Genomic DNA, 14,241 nt, shown 5'->3' with positions numbered 1-14,241 from the left:
ACAAAAATGTTTTTTTTTGTCTAAAAACGGCATAATCGTAATTAAAAGGAGACTTGAAGAAAGATTAAAAAAATGATCAGTCGGACTTCAAAAACAGTTTTTTGTGATAGTGCTTGATGTCCATCTTTTTTAGTACAACCCCAGCTTCTTTCTTCAACTAATGTTTTTCATTATATTACACAAAAATTCCATAATGAACCTGAAAATGCTTAAAAAACTCCATTCCAAGGGGCAAATTTGGTCTTTATTTTTTTCTGCAAAAATCACAAAAATTTAGATCAAACTGCTGATCTTCATTATATGTTTTATAACAAACACAGAGACAAAATAAAAATGTATAAAGTCACAAACAAAGGTAAAAAAATGTGAAATTTGTTTAAATAACAGACGAAGCTCCATCGAACTACATACAAAGTTTCTAGGATTTATTCTTACGCCTTTGTAAACGGACTTATATGTAAATTCATTGTTGAGTGCAGAGACTACTGAGGTTGAAGGTGTAGAAGCAGTGAAATAAGCTTGGCAGAGCAAAGGTTAAGTCAACATTTTAGGACGTACTGTTGGAAATAAACCACATTGGCGTGCGGTAACAAGCCTCCGCTCTAGATGTGACATGAAGGAACAGGAAAGTGGTGTTTCTGGCAGAAGAGAATAATGGGAACCAAAAACCTAAAAGTCTCTTTAAATAATTAAATCCAAAACTGAAACTGATACATATTTAATGAAGCTAAAATAAAAAAAGTGACAATTTGGGGATGAAATACCCAAACGGCAAAGTAACTTTTGGTCATAAGAAAACTTTTTTGTCGTAGAATTTATATTTTTTTAGACATGAAAGTCCCGGTGTAATAAATGTCAGAAACTATGATGACTTTCTTTTTTTTCAAACATTTTTAAGGACCTTATTTTACAGCAGTATATAGCAGATGACATCCATGGAGGAGCGTCAGCCTGGGATTTGAGTCGACGTCCCTCTGCAGCACATGCTGCATGTTCTTAGCAGAGCCAAACACTGAACTAAGTTCCCTTTACGTGTCAGCTCTAAATATAGGACACGGAGCAGCAGGAGCAATAACATGATCTCCTCCAAAGTGCTTTGCATCCATCATTAGTACGCGTTTACTGCCATGACACATCAGATCTGCTGTGAAAACCCTTAATAATGAGCCATACCTTCTGGGAAACGGTGAACTGGAGTTACAAGACAGGAAGTGAAACTTTAAGAAAATTCTGTAGGGGAGAGTTTTTTTTTTTTTTAATATTAATGCCAAGCTAGTGGAAAGGAGCCAAGAAATAAAAAATGTAAAAAGTGGAAAATTGATGTCTCATTCCCAGCTATTTTAAAGATTGGTCTTTTAATTATATTAATGCCATTTTTACCCAAAATAATAATAAACAAAACTTTCTTGGACATAGTTTCTGCAGAGCGGCAGACGTTTATTAAAAATCCCCCCTTTGAGTTGTGGGCGGGACTGTTGGTGTGGAGCAACCACGCCCCCCTTCCTGCCACCCATCTGTTTATATGCTCTCCCGCTAGCTTACGCGACCCCAACCTAACATTAGCGGTGCAACAAAAACGGCGAGCAATATCGGAGCGATCCAGACGGACGGTTTAAATCCAGATTCCAGCTCGGACGAGGAAAACAAAGGTGTTCATGGATCTGTTTGTCTGCAAGTGGATGCATCAGAATCGGGCGGAGCAGGGAGCTCGTGGCCCCGCCCAGCGTATCTTCTATGTCACAGATACTATCTTTTTTGAACAGGATTTTTACGCTTGCTTCGGATTCACAAGTATTTTAATAAACACAGATTTCATCGGATATAACACTAGAACAAGAAAAAACGTATCGCATATAAATATATATATATATATATATATATATATATATATATATATATATATATATATATATATATATATATATATATATATATATATATATATATATTTATGTGTATTTTTAAACATTCTGATTGCAATACCTGTTACTGCCATAAAGCCACAACTCAGAGCATCTTGTGTCTCAGAATGACGGTCGGAGCTCCACATCCAGAACAGGAGCGACCTGGTCCGGGGGGTAAGTGGGACGTCGACTACCAGATCTGGACTCAATTAATACCCCAAGAATCCAGAAAAAAGACAGCGTCCCATTACCATCAAGAAGAAGGTTCAGGAACATCAGGTGTAAAACACTCAGACTGAGGAACAGCTTCTTCCCCAGAGCTGTTAAAGCCTCAGTGCCGCCTGCAGGCCATTGCCCGAAACCCACAGCCATTGATAGACCCCACACACGTCAAAGTCCCCCAACTTTGTCCCTGCAGCCTATGTAATTTATTATTTATAAATGTGCCGAAGATTTTGGGGAAAAAATGTCATTATGTCGCATAAAATGTCAAATAATTGGTACTAGTTAAGTTAGCTTATGTGTATATGGTTAAGGATTTTGATTTTATGTTTGCGGCAGTTGATTATTGTCTAAAAGTAGTGGTAGTGTCACGTTTTGAAGAACCAATTAATCAGTTTATTTGCATAACACTAAATAAAAGCAGGAACAACCAAAAAATAGAGTAAAAGAAACAAAAATAATAAAATAAAAACATTAAAAGTTAACGGCCAAGCAAACTTCAGTTGAAATAAATACATAAACTGGAACCTCAGATTAGTTTTTCCTTTGGTATGCAGTGACTAGGAGAGATCTGGATCAACCTTCTCATCCTTTTTTTTAGTCATTCTTTGCGATTTCAAAGTAATAAAGCAGACAGGGTCACCGACCTTTAAGCTTCAGTCTATTCATTTCAAATTCCCATTATCGTCTCTCTGCTTTCTCCACACTTCTGTCTTGAAAACTTTATTATTTTAATCTTTTTACCAAATCGGCCAGCTCTGGGCAGATAGGACTTCTTGTTTAGTTGTGAGAAATCAATAGCCATTACGGGAGGGAGAGAAAAAGGAGAACATGCTCGGGGAGCGATGGAGACGGGCTGCTATCCCTGTCAGTCTGACCCTGCCTGACGGCTGTCATCTCCCTTAATTGCTTTGCTAATATCATCCCCACTCAGCCTGCATCTAGGTCAGCGGGGCCCCTCTGCTGGAGCTGACTCCAGGCTGTCCTCCTTCGTGATCTTTCAGTTTTTTCCCCTCTTCAGCACAATTTTAATAAGAATTAAAACACACAGTAAGAGCGGGAAGGAGATACACCATGTCTCTTTCTAAAATGACCCAGGGTTGGATTAATCCACTACCAGGGCCTTTTTTTTCCTGGTAGAAGATAATCATTTATGCAGACAACTCTATTCTTGGATGGAAAATGGGCTCGCCAAAATTAACCTTTTTCATTTCCCTCAGGTGATGCAGGAACGTGTCGTGTGTTGTCTTCCATCTTCCTGTTGTCGCCTTTCAGGTACAGATTACAAAAGCTCCCAGTAACGGAGGAGCTTAACGTTGATAACCTCAACAAGTAAGCTACTTGATGTTTGTTTTTCTGATTATGGAGGGAGGAGCCTTCAGGCAAGCTATAGTGCACTTAAAAAATGTTATTTTGTTTACAGAGAAGTTAAGAAAGTGACAAGAAATATATTTAACTGACTTATTTAAAGTGATTTGTCAACAAGTTCACAGGTAAATCTAACATTTATATTAAAATGTGTTATTGCTTTACGTTGTTGGTTTTACAATTTCTTTTTTATTCTATCCAGAATCTTTACCTTTGTAAAGGAATAAATCGGTTGTATTTAATAATCATATTTCAGAATTGCATTTGGGAGAAATTTCAGTTTCTTTGTGAATCTCTAAGCATTTTGTGTGTTTTCTACATAACTCTTTACCTGATCACCCATTACCAGATTTTGCTGATGCAGTTCATTATACTGCAGTTGGGCTTGATAAATGTTAAAAGGGCCTCAGGAAACTTCCATGCATTAGCCTTTACCTCAAAAGCTTTAGAAATAAATTGGATGTTTGGCAGCCAGGTGTGAGGGGGATGAAGTGTCAAACATGTTAAACTGACATCAAACCCATTTCTTTCCTCCGCACCAAAGGGAAACTATAAATGATGGACAGACGTCAATCATTGCTGTCACTCCCCTTTAAATCAAATCAGAATAGGATTTTCAATAAACCCATCATATGTATACTGCAGTATTACCTTTTTTGTGCATTACTGTGTCCTATTCGGGGGTTTGCATACAGTACAAGCAGTATTAATGCCTATTTTTGAGTCTTTTATGAGTCTTTTTTGTCTATTAGATGCACTTTGTGCATTTACATTTATTTCACAAGTGTTTCTTGCCTTCGTCATTCGTCGATGTGCTCAGAAGTTCATTGAGGGTTTAAGCCGACGGGTTTTCACGTGAATTTGGTTTGAGCTGTTTGAAATTTTTGGTTGGTTGAGAATTACACATTTTACATGTATTTTATGTCGATTTTACGCAATGAATACATACATTTTCACGCAAATGTGCGTGATTTTGGGCGAGACGCTTATGCAGATTTGTGGCCTTCAACGTATGTCCAACAGACTTTTCCACGCATGTATAACTTTTCTTTCGCAAATACGGCGCACATATTATGTCAGAATTGCGTATTTGACGCACAAATCTCTAATGAATTGCATATAAACAGCGCAATAATCACGCACGGTTCATGTTCTGCGTTGATTTATGTGTTCTTTGCGTGGTTTATTCGTGATACATCTGTGAAAATTTTACGTAAGGACCAAAACTTGTCTCACTTTTTCCACATGTACAAACATATGACCAATTCTCATCAGTGTAACATGCACAAAATGTTCGTAGTGGCTGTGTGACGCGGCTTAGGGAACAGTAGCCATTTCACTGGGTCAGGTCCTGCGAAGCGTCTGGCCTAACCCGCTTTGCCCCCTCCCAGGTCCACGTTTGCTCTTTTGTCCGGGACTCTTTCCCCAGCGCCGACCTTTGTTTTTGTTCCATAGAATTGTAAAGCAGAGTTCTGGTTTTACAGCTGAGCTGTATTTTATTGCGACTTTCAGTGGAGCGATTTAAAAATAAAAAGGAAGTCCAACTCCACAATCAAAGGAGGTGCAAATATTGCAGATGTTAGAGCAACATGAAATGCAGCATAAAAGAGAAACAGATGAGGGGGTATAGTTATGATTGCATAGGCATGATTTCCCGTTTGACTCCTTGTTGAGATAATCCTGCCGCCGAGCTGTATAATTTTCTCAGCATTGACATCTCCCCTCGCAGACAAAGACCGCTCTCGAGCGCGCCTCGAGTGCGCGTAAATGCTTATCAAATTGCACTGATGAGATCACAGTTTGTCGGCATAATGGCCACTGAGTTTTGAATAATCAGCACATAAGTATAACTATGATTTAAAGCAGAATTTCCGCCCCACTTCAAGCTGTGGCACTTGAATACAACACCCAATTTAATTAGTAATTGCAGTACATATATATATATATATATATTTTAGTTTTGTTTTGTAGTGGTTGAAAGCTCGGGTTTCTTGTCCGCAGCTTTGCTCTTGTTTATGTCCACATTCCTGGCTGCAGGGCAGCCATTTTAAACAAGGTAGCAAGGCACAGACGAGGGACAAGGGGCTAGTAATTTTGTCAGCAGCAGAGCCATGAGCCAGAAACTGTCAAGACCTCATACTTTCCCCCTGCTCCCTATTTAATGGAGCATGCGAGGGCCAAGGTGTGCTGCCCCGGCTTCAGTCTGCTCAAATGGCCTCCCGTCCTTCTCCGATAGGCACAGTGGAATAAAAAGCCTAAGGTAGAGCAGCCGGAGGCAGCCTTTAGTATAAGAACCATCCTGCTGTTTGGCAATTCAGCCTCGCCACGTTCCTTTCTGCTTTTGCTTCTCTTTTGACATTTTTTCAAATCGCTGGCCCTATTTTGTGCTTACTGGAATTGCTATAGTTTGGTATTAATTTGCAACGCCTCACATGGAAGTGAAAATGAGCATTTGTAAAAGGTGCCGCTACTGCTGTTTTCCGATCCCTCCCTGTGAGACCCAACAAAGATGTTCTTTTCACAATTTTCCATCCCCTGGTGGGCTGTAATATTGTATTTATTGGCCCACAGCTCCAGATTCCACCGAGAGTCCAAAACGAAGATTCCCTTCATGGTAGAGCGGAAGTCCAGCTGTCATCCGCCATGTTTGCTTTGGAGCTCTTTTTGAGATGTTCTCCAAGGAAACATTTTATTTTTTTAGGAACGGCTATTTATGGGACATGTGCCCAGATTGCACAGATCCATGGCATCCCCATCTGAACCACATAATGAGTTTTATTTTTCTGTATTCGCTGCTTGCTCTGTCTGTACCTGCTCTTTTTGTATTGGGTTTCATTGCTTCTTGTGTTGCTCCCAACATCTTGACTTAATTAGTCATATAAAACCTCTATTTAAATAGATTTGAGCTGCACTGCCACTTAAAAAAAAGAGTAGAACCACCATGTAGCCCAGAATCTTCTAGTTTGTCGGTTTTCCAGTCAGCCTTTCTTCTCCAAAAGCAATAAAGTAGAGGAGCCATGAACCGGAGCATTTTGTCCAAGGAACTGGTTGTGTTTCCTTATAGGGAAAGGTCATCTCCAGGATTTTCTAATCCTTTGGTGCAGATTTTGCTCCAAAAGCCTTTATTTTGAAATACAGTATTTGAGACTTTGAGAAGACGCTGAGAAAAAGTGTTTAAAGGGCTACCTTTATTTTGAAAAACCTGGGATTTATTTTGTTTTAATAAACTTTTGGTTCATACGACGGAGTTTTAGAGCCAGTTTACAAAAAAAAAGTTGTTTCTCAATTATGCCTTTAAAGTCGTACATTTATGAGGAAAAAAGTCACAACTGTTAAATTACAAGAATAAAGTCATAAATTTAAGACTTTAAATCTCATATTACTTTATTTTTCCTTTGGTGGCCGTAGAACTGTCGTAGGTTTATAATCGTTTCCTTCAAAGTATATTAGTAATGTCACTCTGCTAAATTACAGTATCCTAGCTCATTGCAGCACACAAACTACGCTAATCCATGTTGAATTTTCCCAAAGCTTGAACAGCCAGGCATAAAGAACAGTTTTCCATCAGTGCATAAAAAAATCTATGACTCATCATGGGAGACGTCGCTGTTGACAACTAGATTCAAACGCTACTGTAGCACCGAAACTTCTTGAACTTTTACGTTATTAACGTAAAACCTACAGATTCTGTCGCGGCTTTACGTATTTGCTTTCCTCCGTGACAGAATCTGTCGATTTATGCTGAATGCGTAAGCACTTCCCTACTGTCACGTGTTGCATGCCAGTGCAAAGAAAAGCTGCTTTTCTTTGCTTTGGAATCCACTAGATTTAGGTTAGTTGTGTAAACGGTTGAAGTGTTATGATAATAAAGCCGTGGTGTTAAAGAGTTTCATGTATTTTTACTATTATACGCACCATTTATGGAGCAGGAAATGTGGCACAACTTACAAATCACAACCATTCTAGTGCACTGTTTTCTATCCCACTGCTGACATCAGCGTAGCCGAGGATTCTCGTTGGCCATTCTTGCTCTCCATCTTTTTTTAACATTTAAATGTTTGTGTATTTTTAATGCAGCACAGGTTTTTAAAGTTATAATCGACCAATCAGATGCCTCAATAAAAGTAGGTGGAGCCTGCCTACCCCCACATCCAATGCTCAAAACGTTTGACACATTTCACTGGAAATAAGCCTTTTTTTATGACTTCACAGCTACTCAGTCCAATCATTGAGCTTTTTACCTGACATGGTTTGTTTATTCCTCAAGTCCATTTAAAAAAATCATACGTTTCCTCTTTTTACCCTTCAAAATAAAAGCGGTTCACAACAATAGTTGACTTTAAATCTCAGCATTTGCTGCTCCGTAAAACTCGCTTATGTTTTTTTTCTTAAACTGAACTCCAATACAGCAACTTAAAGTAAATTCCACATTCAGTTCAAGCTTTGTACTATTAAATGTCATCCTAACACAACAAATCTCCATTTTGCTCTTGTTTAAAAATTAAATGTAAGGTGTTGAGAAGTAGTCTATTCTAGGAAATATTGATGATGGTATTAGAGAAGAAAATGTAATTTTTAAAGCTGTCATATTTGCTTGATTTGGGTTTTAAACTTCAAAATTGCAAATGCCAAAAGGCCAGTCACATTTGACACCCGACACCTGACTGTTATCATGAGTGGATTGGATTTGCTTCACCAACAAGGATGCGGCAATAAAATATTCACTTTTAAAAAAAGAAATAACCAATTTAGCTGCTCCCTTTACAGAAAATTGTTGTTTATTCAGTTTTCATTGGATCACATCAGGCTCAGGGCCGTGTTGTGTTCAAAAATGCTCTTAGCAAAAGAGCAAATTGCCTCGGTCCGTTCTTGATTATTTCATATTGAGAGCTGTAGATAAAGCGCAGATGGAATTTCAGCACATGGAGCTTGTCTGAAATAAATCCCTCTCACAGAAAGGGACAGCAGTGTTAGCCTTTGGTACCTGCTGGGCTTTACTTCAAAAAGAAAATACATTCCAGGGTTTCACCGTCTCTGCTGACAGGGCCGTTTAAAAGGTTTAAACCCCCGTAAACTTTAGGATGTGGCAGGATACTAGTTAAAGCCGAATAATAGACTTAAATAGAAGATGCTATTTTTGGGTATATATCTGTGCAGTAAGACTTGACTTAAGTGTTCGTCACATATGTTTTAGGGTTGTCTGGGTTTGTGGAGGGTTGTAGAGAGGAGTGGCTGCATCTTAAAAGTCTTACAGTTTCTTTGTGGTGCCTTAAGGGACGTCATGAAAATGAAACATACCATTGTCGTGCGTGGAAAGTGTATCGTGAGAGTATTTGTAAGAATAATCAAAGTTCCGGGCATGGGTGAGGCTGTCATACGGTGTCCTTCTCTAGTTGTTCGTAAGTTGTGCATACTGTTCCCTTAGTGACTGCACAGGGTCGGCACGTGATACGATGTACACACAAATGCACCCTTACTTACCCCTACGTGTTGTATAAGTGTTCACTATGACCTGTCACTGTCCGTACAAAAATTGTGCATGAACATTTTCGCTGTACAGGTTCACTGAGCGCTCTATGAACTTGGTATTTAGTGAGATGTGCTGACATGTACCTGCGTACATGTTTGCTGATTTCTCGCCCGCAGACAGACCGCCCATTTCCACCGGTGAGGACAGTTGGGACTAAGACGTAAGACTCCAGTCGTGAAAAAAAACAAGGACTATTTGTATCCTTTAGCTGTTGCCGTGATGTAGCAGAAAATCTTGGTTTTGCAGTTTTCTGCCCTCTGAGCCAGAGTTGGTAACTTGACAAACAGAGATTTCAGACTTGACAACTGAAGACCTGAAGTTTGGAACTCGTGAACACCTTGAATGCCTCCACCAGATCTGTGGTTGAGAATTATGCAGTTTATGCGAAGTGGCACCTTGAATGCCTGCTACTTCTTTTACAGAGAGCTACATTATAAACTCCTGAATTACAGATATCTGCAGTGAAAATATTAAAGTGCAGCATAAACATACTGAGAAAAGTAGATAAAAATAACTGCATGAAAGACCTATTGGAGACACTCAGACTTTGCTTTCAGACGGCCTTGTCTGAGCGCACCTATGGAAGGATTTCTGTGAGCCGTCGGTGCTTTTTTTCAGTGGCTGCAGACATTTTTGAAGATTACTGTTATTTAACCTCAACGAAAAGTTTCTGGTGTGTGCGAACGTGCAGTTGTGTTTTTATTTATGGCCATGAGCTTTTCTGTAAGATAAACTTCTTTGTGCTGAAGCTCTTAGGGGAAGTCGCTGCTGCACGTGTTCACATTAGCCCTTGTGCTATCCTAGGCACGTTAACATTGGGAGTGGGGTCATCTAGACCCACTAGACAGTGCGCTGAACTTTTTTTCTTCAATGATTTGTGATCTTCACTGGTGTCCATGGATTACATGAAATCTTTCCACCTTTATCCACCTTTGTCATGCTAGGTGTAACACGGATCTAAGGATCGGGTCATCTAGACCCCATAGGATAGCACAAGGGTTAGAGGTGTTGATGGTTCCTGGTAGCATGGCTGGCTTTTTTTGGGTTTATCCGTGAACTATTTCACATTTACATCTTTACCTTCATCAGATAAACACTTTTTACAGTAGAGTCTTTCATTATTCTTTAAAAGTTGAATTTTTGGATACAGCATTTACTTTTATGAGTTTACCTATTTAGTTGAACTGGAATGGAAACACATTTATTTCGAATATATATAAATATTAAAAAAAACACACACACTAAAGAGAGAGAATATAAAGAAAACGTTCACGCTCAAGAAAAAAAAAATCACCGTTATAAACACAAACAGAAATTATTTTCTCTTTTTTTTCCTTTTTTCTTTTTATATATGAAAACATATATTATAAACAATTATACATATTCGAAAAGGAGTGAGAAGTATAAACTTATATAAACTCAACCCCTCTTCCTCATCAATATTAATTACATTAGCAAGCAGCTTCTTTATTTATATACAATATTTTATAATATAATCTATGTAGCTATAAAGTATAATAATTTTCATATAGAGTACTGTCATAAATACTGAGTATGAATTATTATTGAAAAATACTATGCGCATATTAAAATAAGAATAATACCTATTTTTACACATGTGTACTTACATACATATATACATCTAATATCCATGCGATATATTTGAATATCGTTTTAAAATCATATTTTTATATCTTATTTTAAACAGTTTTATGTTTGGACATTGCTTTATTTCATCTTCTATACTGTTTCACGGTTTTGCTCCACAAATAGAAACACTGAAACATCTTCTTGGGTGAATTAAAACTTTTAAAGAAATTAAAAACCTTTTTTGGTAATGGCTTTACATTTATATACACGATAAAAGGCGATGTAGTTATCTCCAATTTATACAACTTCGTTAAAATGAAAATAATTTACATTTTTGAAACATTACAACTAATAACAATTAAAAAATAGTTGAATTAAAACACGGCAAATCCAAATCCAGGGCAGAGAAAACATTTTTTTGTCTAAACAGCCTAAACTAAAACAGACTATTATTTTAATCTGATTATGTTATAATACAGTTTGGTTGGTAAACTATCATTCCTAAAAAACTACATATTATCAATTTCTGTCCGACGATACAGACCTGATTGTAAAGTGTTTCACCGCCATTGCTCTTCTCTGTCTTGTGATGATATATGTTTTTAACCCTTTGCAGGTATTGTCCCGGTTTGGGTTTCTTTGCCTTTGTTTCTATTTTGGTTCTATCATGTTTGGAGTTTCTGTTTCCTGTTTTATTTTGAAGGGTTCCTGTATTGTGTTAGTTCTAGTTTTACTTCCTGGTCCCAATCTGTCCTGATTGTTCTCACCTGTGTCTTGTCTTTGCTGGTCCGTACATCCTTATTCCCTGTTTGTTTTGCTAGTTCTAGTTGTTAGTTTGGCTTCCCTGCTCTGCAGCAGTTTTTGGTTATTTCGAGGATAAAAACAGTTTGGTTGACTTGGAACCTCCTGCCTCCTCATGTCTGCGTTTGGGTCATTCCTCAACCCCCACCACCACCAAAGTGACAGGTATATATTAGTCCTGTTTCATTTTTGACACACACTAATCTATAAAACATTTCTTTTTTAGCCAACATGGATTCAAGTCATTTTGGTTTCTGCATTTAGCTAAAACTTGAATTTTGTCATGCTCCTTGTAGAGCAATAAACTTTATAATAGTACTTTATAATAAAATCTGTTTCTTTAGAAGAATTTTGTCCAGAGGATCACTCAATAGTCTGATACCACAGTGCATTGTGGGCAGTTTCCCTAAAATAGTTTTTGTTTTGACTGAACACCTATATGATATAAAACCAGCAAAAACCCTTTTATTTTGCTGCTTATTCGTAAAGCCGTGCAGCTCAGGTGCTTTCATGGGTAAAAAGTCTCACAATGACAGTCTGTGGGCGTCAAAACTCTCCTGTTTTAAAACAAAATAAATGGAGTATTTTAAAGAGTTATAGTTAACATTTCAAAAAGTGCTGAAGTGGGTGACTCACTGCACATGTGGTCTATTTATCAAAAGAGTGGATATGCGGAGCACAGCCTCAGCTTTGTGTGCCGTATTTTAGACATAGACGCGATCTAACAATTCCACACTAATGCTCCTTCACAGTTTGACAGAAAATAGCCAGCTTCTATAAATGTTTCATCATCACCTTGGATTCATCAGACGTGAATTGGCGTGCGTGTTAAATAATAAAGCAATATCACCCATTCTATGACTTGTGATGTTTGAAACCCCCGTGACCCCTGTGGCCCAGGCAGAGCAGTTCAGCACATGTGATATTTAATGAATGAGCAACAGGATTATTCTTTCTCCCAAAGTCTGGAGGTCATGTTAGGTAGATGTGTTTCAAATTGTATTTTATGATCAGACTAATGAAAGTACCCACACTTTTTTTAATGTGTGCAGCTAAAAGCTTTATTATCTCCTTCCAGACCAATTTCAGCCGTTGTGGACGGACAAGTAGACTGACTCTATGAAGACTCTCATTCATCCAGGTTGGTTCCATTGTAGTAGGTGTAGGGGTTGTCATCTGGACTTGGTTATTAAAGTTAGAAGACGTTTCGCCTCTTATCCAAGAGGCTTTGTCAATTCTGAATTAGCTGGTCTAAGAGCTGGTATATATATGCGTCCATGGGGGAGGAGTCAGACCTGAAACTGGAGGTATTGTCCACTTAGCATACATGTTTTCTGGTCGTTAATAGTCCTTTGTCCTCAGCTGAGGGTTGGAGAGCCAGTGACTCGCTCTCCACATTGGTCCTCTCTTTCAGCGGTTAACGACTCAGGTGGAACTGCTTTGGTTTGTTTAGGTTTCAAGACACTGCCGTAGATGGATGGAAGAATAAACCTGAGACCACCGTTCTTATTAAGAGAAGGTTCATCCTTCTTGTCAAAGATGGCTTCTTTCACTCCTCGCTCAAACCATCCTTTCTCTCTGGCTAGAATTCGGACTTCACTGTCCTCGAATGAGTGGTTTGTGGCCTTCAGGTGGAGGTGCACTGCAGACCCAGGTCCACTTGGGTTGGCTCTGCGATGTTGGTAAAGCTGCTTGTGTAGAGGTTGTTTGGTTTCTCCTATATACTGTTCATTGCAGTTCTCTTTGCAGTGGATAGAGTACACAACATTACTCTGTTTGTAGCTGGGAATTTTGTCCTTTGGATGAACCAGTTTTTGTCTGAGGGTATTAACAGGTTTGAGATGAACTGGGATGTTATGTTGTCTGAAAATCATTTTAAGTTTTTCAGACAGACCTGTGATATACGGAATGGAAATACTGTTCCGTTTCGGCTCTTGTTCCTTCTTGTCTTGTTTTCCTGTATGTTGGGATCTGGTGAATGCCCACTTGGGATATCCACAGGTTCGGAGGGCTTGGTGGATATGTTGCTCTTCCTTCTTCTTTCCGTCAGAGCTTGTGGGCACCTCCTGGGCTCTGTGTTGTAACGTCCTGATAATGCCTAGTTTGTGCTGTAAAGGGTGGTTTGAATCAAATAACAGGTACTGATCTGTGTGAGTAGGCTTCCTGTACACTTCAACCTGGAGCTGTCTGTCCTCTCCAATGATCACTGCACAGTCTAGAAGGCTAAGGTGTTCTCCTTTGTGTCTTCCCTGGTGAACTTTATGTTCTTGTCTACTGCGTTGATATGATCTGTGAAAGTCTCCACTTCTTGGCTTTTGATCTTGACCCAAGTGTCGTCCACATATCTGAACCAGTGGCTTGGAGTGGTACCTGGGAAAGAGTCCAGGGCTCTTCTCTCGACTTCTTCCATGTACAAATTGGCCACAATGGGTGATATTGGGTGATATCTACTACAAGTAGACTGAGGTTTTTATCCGTCCCCTATCCGATTTGATTTTTAGTATCTACCAACGATCTGATACTTTTGTACAGCAATAATAATAAAAAACAGATTTTGGTTTCCCCCTATTTTCTATTTGTTTGACCTAAACACTTAAACAGAGAACTCCCAAAGTCCAAAGGTTTATTGTACTTTAATGTAAAAACGACATCACAGCGGACAGCACGTATGTGATGACAGCAAAAACAGATCATTCCAGTCCAATGTGTGTAAACACTTTGAATTTAGCAAAGTCATGTGACCATCCATTGTCTGGAATGTTCTAAGATTGTTCCCTTTGGATTCTTTGGATGTGGAAAAACAACAGTGGGCTGAACTTTAGGAAA

At 38.7% G+C, this 14,241-nt stretch overlaps 1 protein-coding gene across 9 annotated transcripts in view; it reads left to right on the top strand.

Annotated features, from left to right (window-relative positions):
- klhl29 (kelch like family member 29) overlaps positions 1-14,241 on the top strand; it is a 280,668-nt gene that overhangs the window by 24,643 nt on the left and 241,784 nt on the right. The window contains exons 1-2 of one of the 9 annotated variants that reach the window (XM_078943202.1): positions 11,461-11,580; positions 12,494-12,556. The exons of 5 other annotated variants lie outside the window; for them this stretch is intronic. The gene's annotated coding sequence lies outside the window, so the exon portion shown is untranslated. Of the gene's footprint in view, positions 1-11,414; positions 11,581-12,493; positions 12,557-14,241 lie in introns of those variants that run through there. 3 more of the 9 variants (XM_078943203.1, XM_020714692.3, XM_078943200.1) reach the window with 3 other exon arrangements.

Source organism: Oryzias latipes, chromosome 24 (assembly GCF_053564925.1).
Source record: "Oryzias latipes strain Hd-rR chromosome 24, Olatipes_Hd-rR_3.1".
Classification (NCBI taxonomy): domain Eukaryota; kingdom Metazoa; phylum Chordata; class Actinopteri; order Beloniformes; family Adrianichthyidae; genus Oryzias; species Oryzias latipes.
Note: the sequence above shows the minus strand (reverse complement) of the source record. Positions and strands in the feature narration are given on the sequence as shown.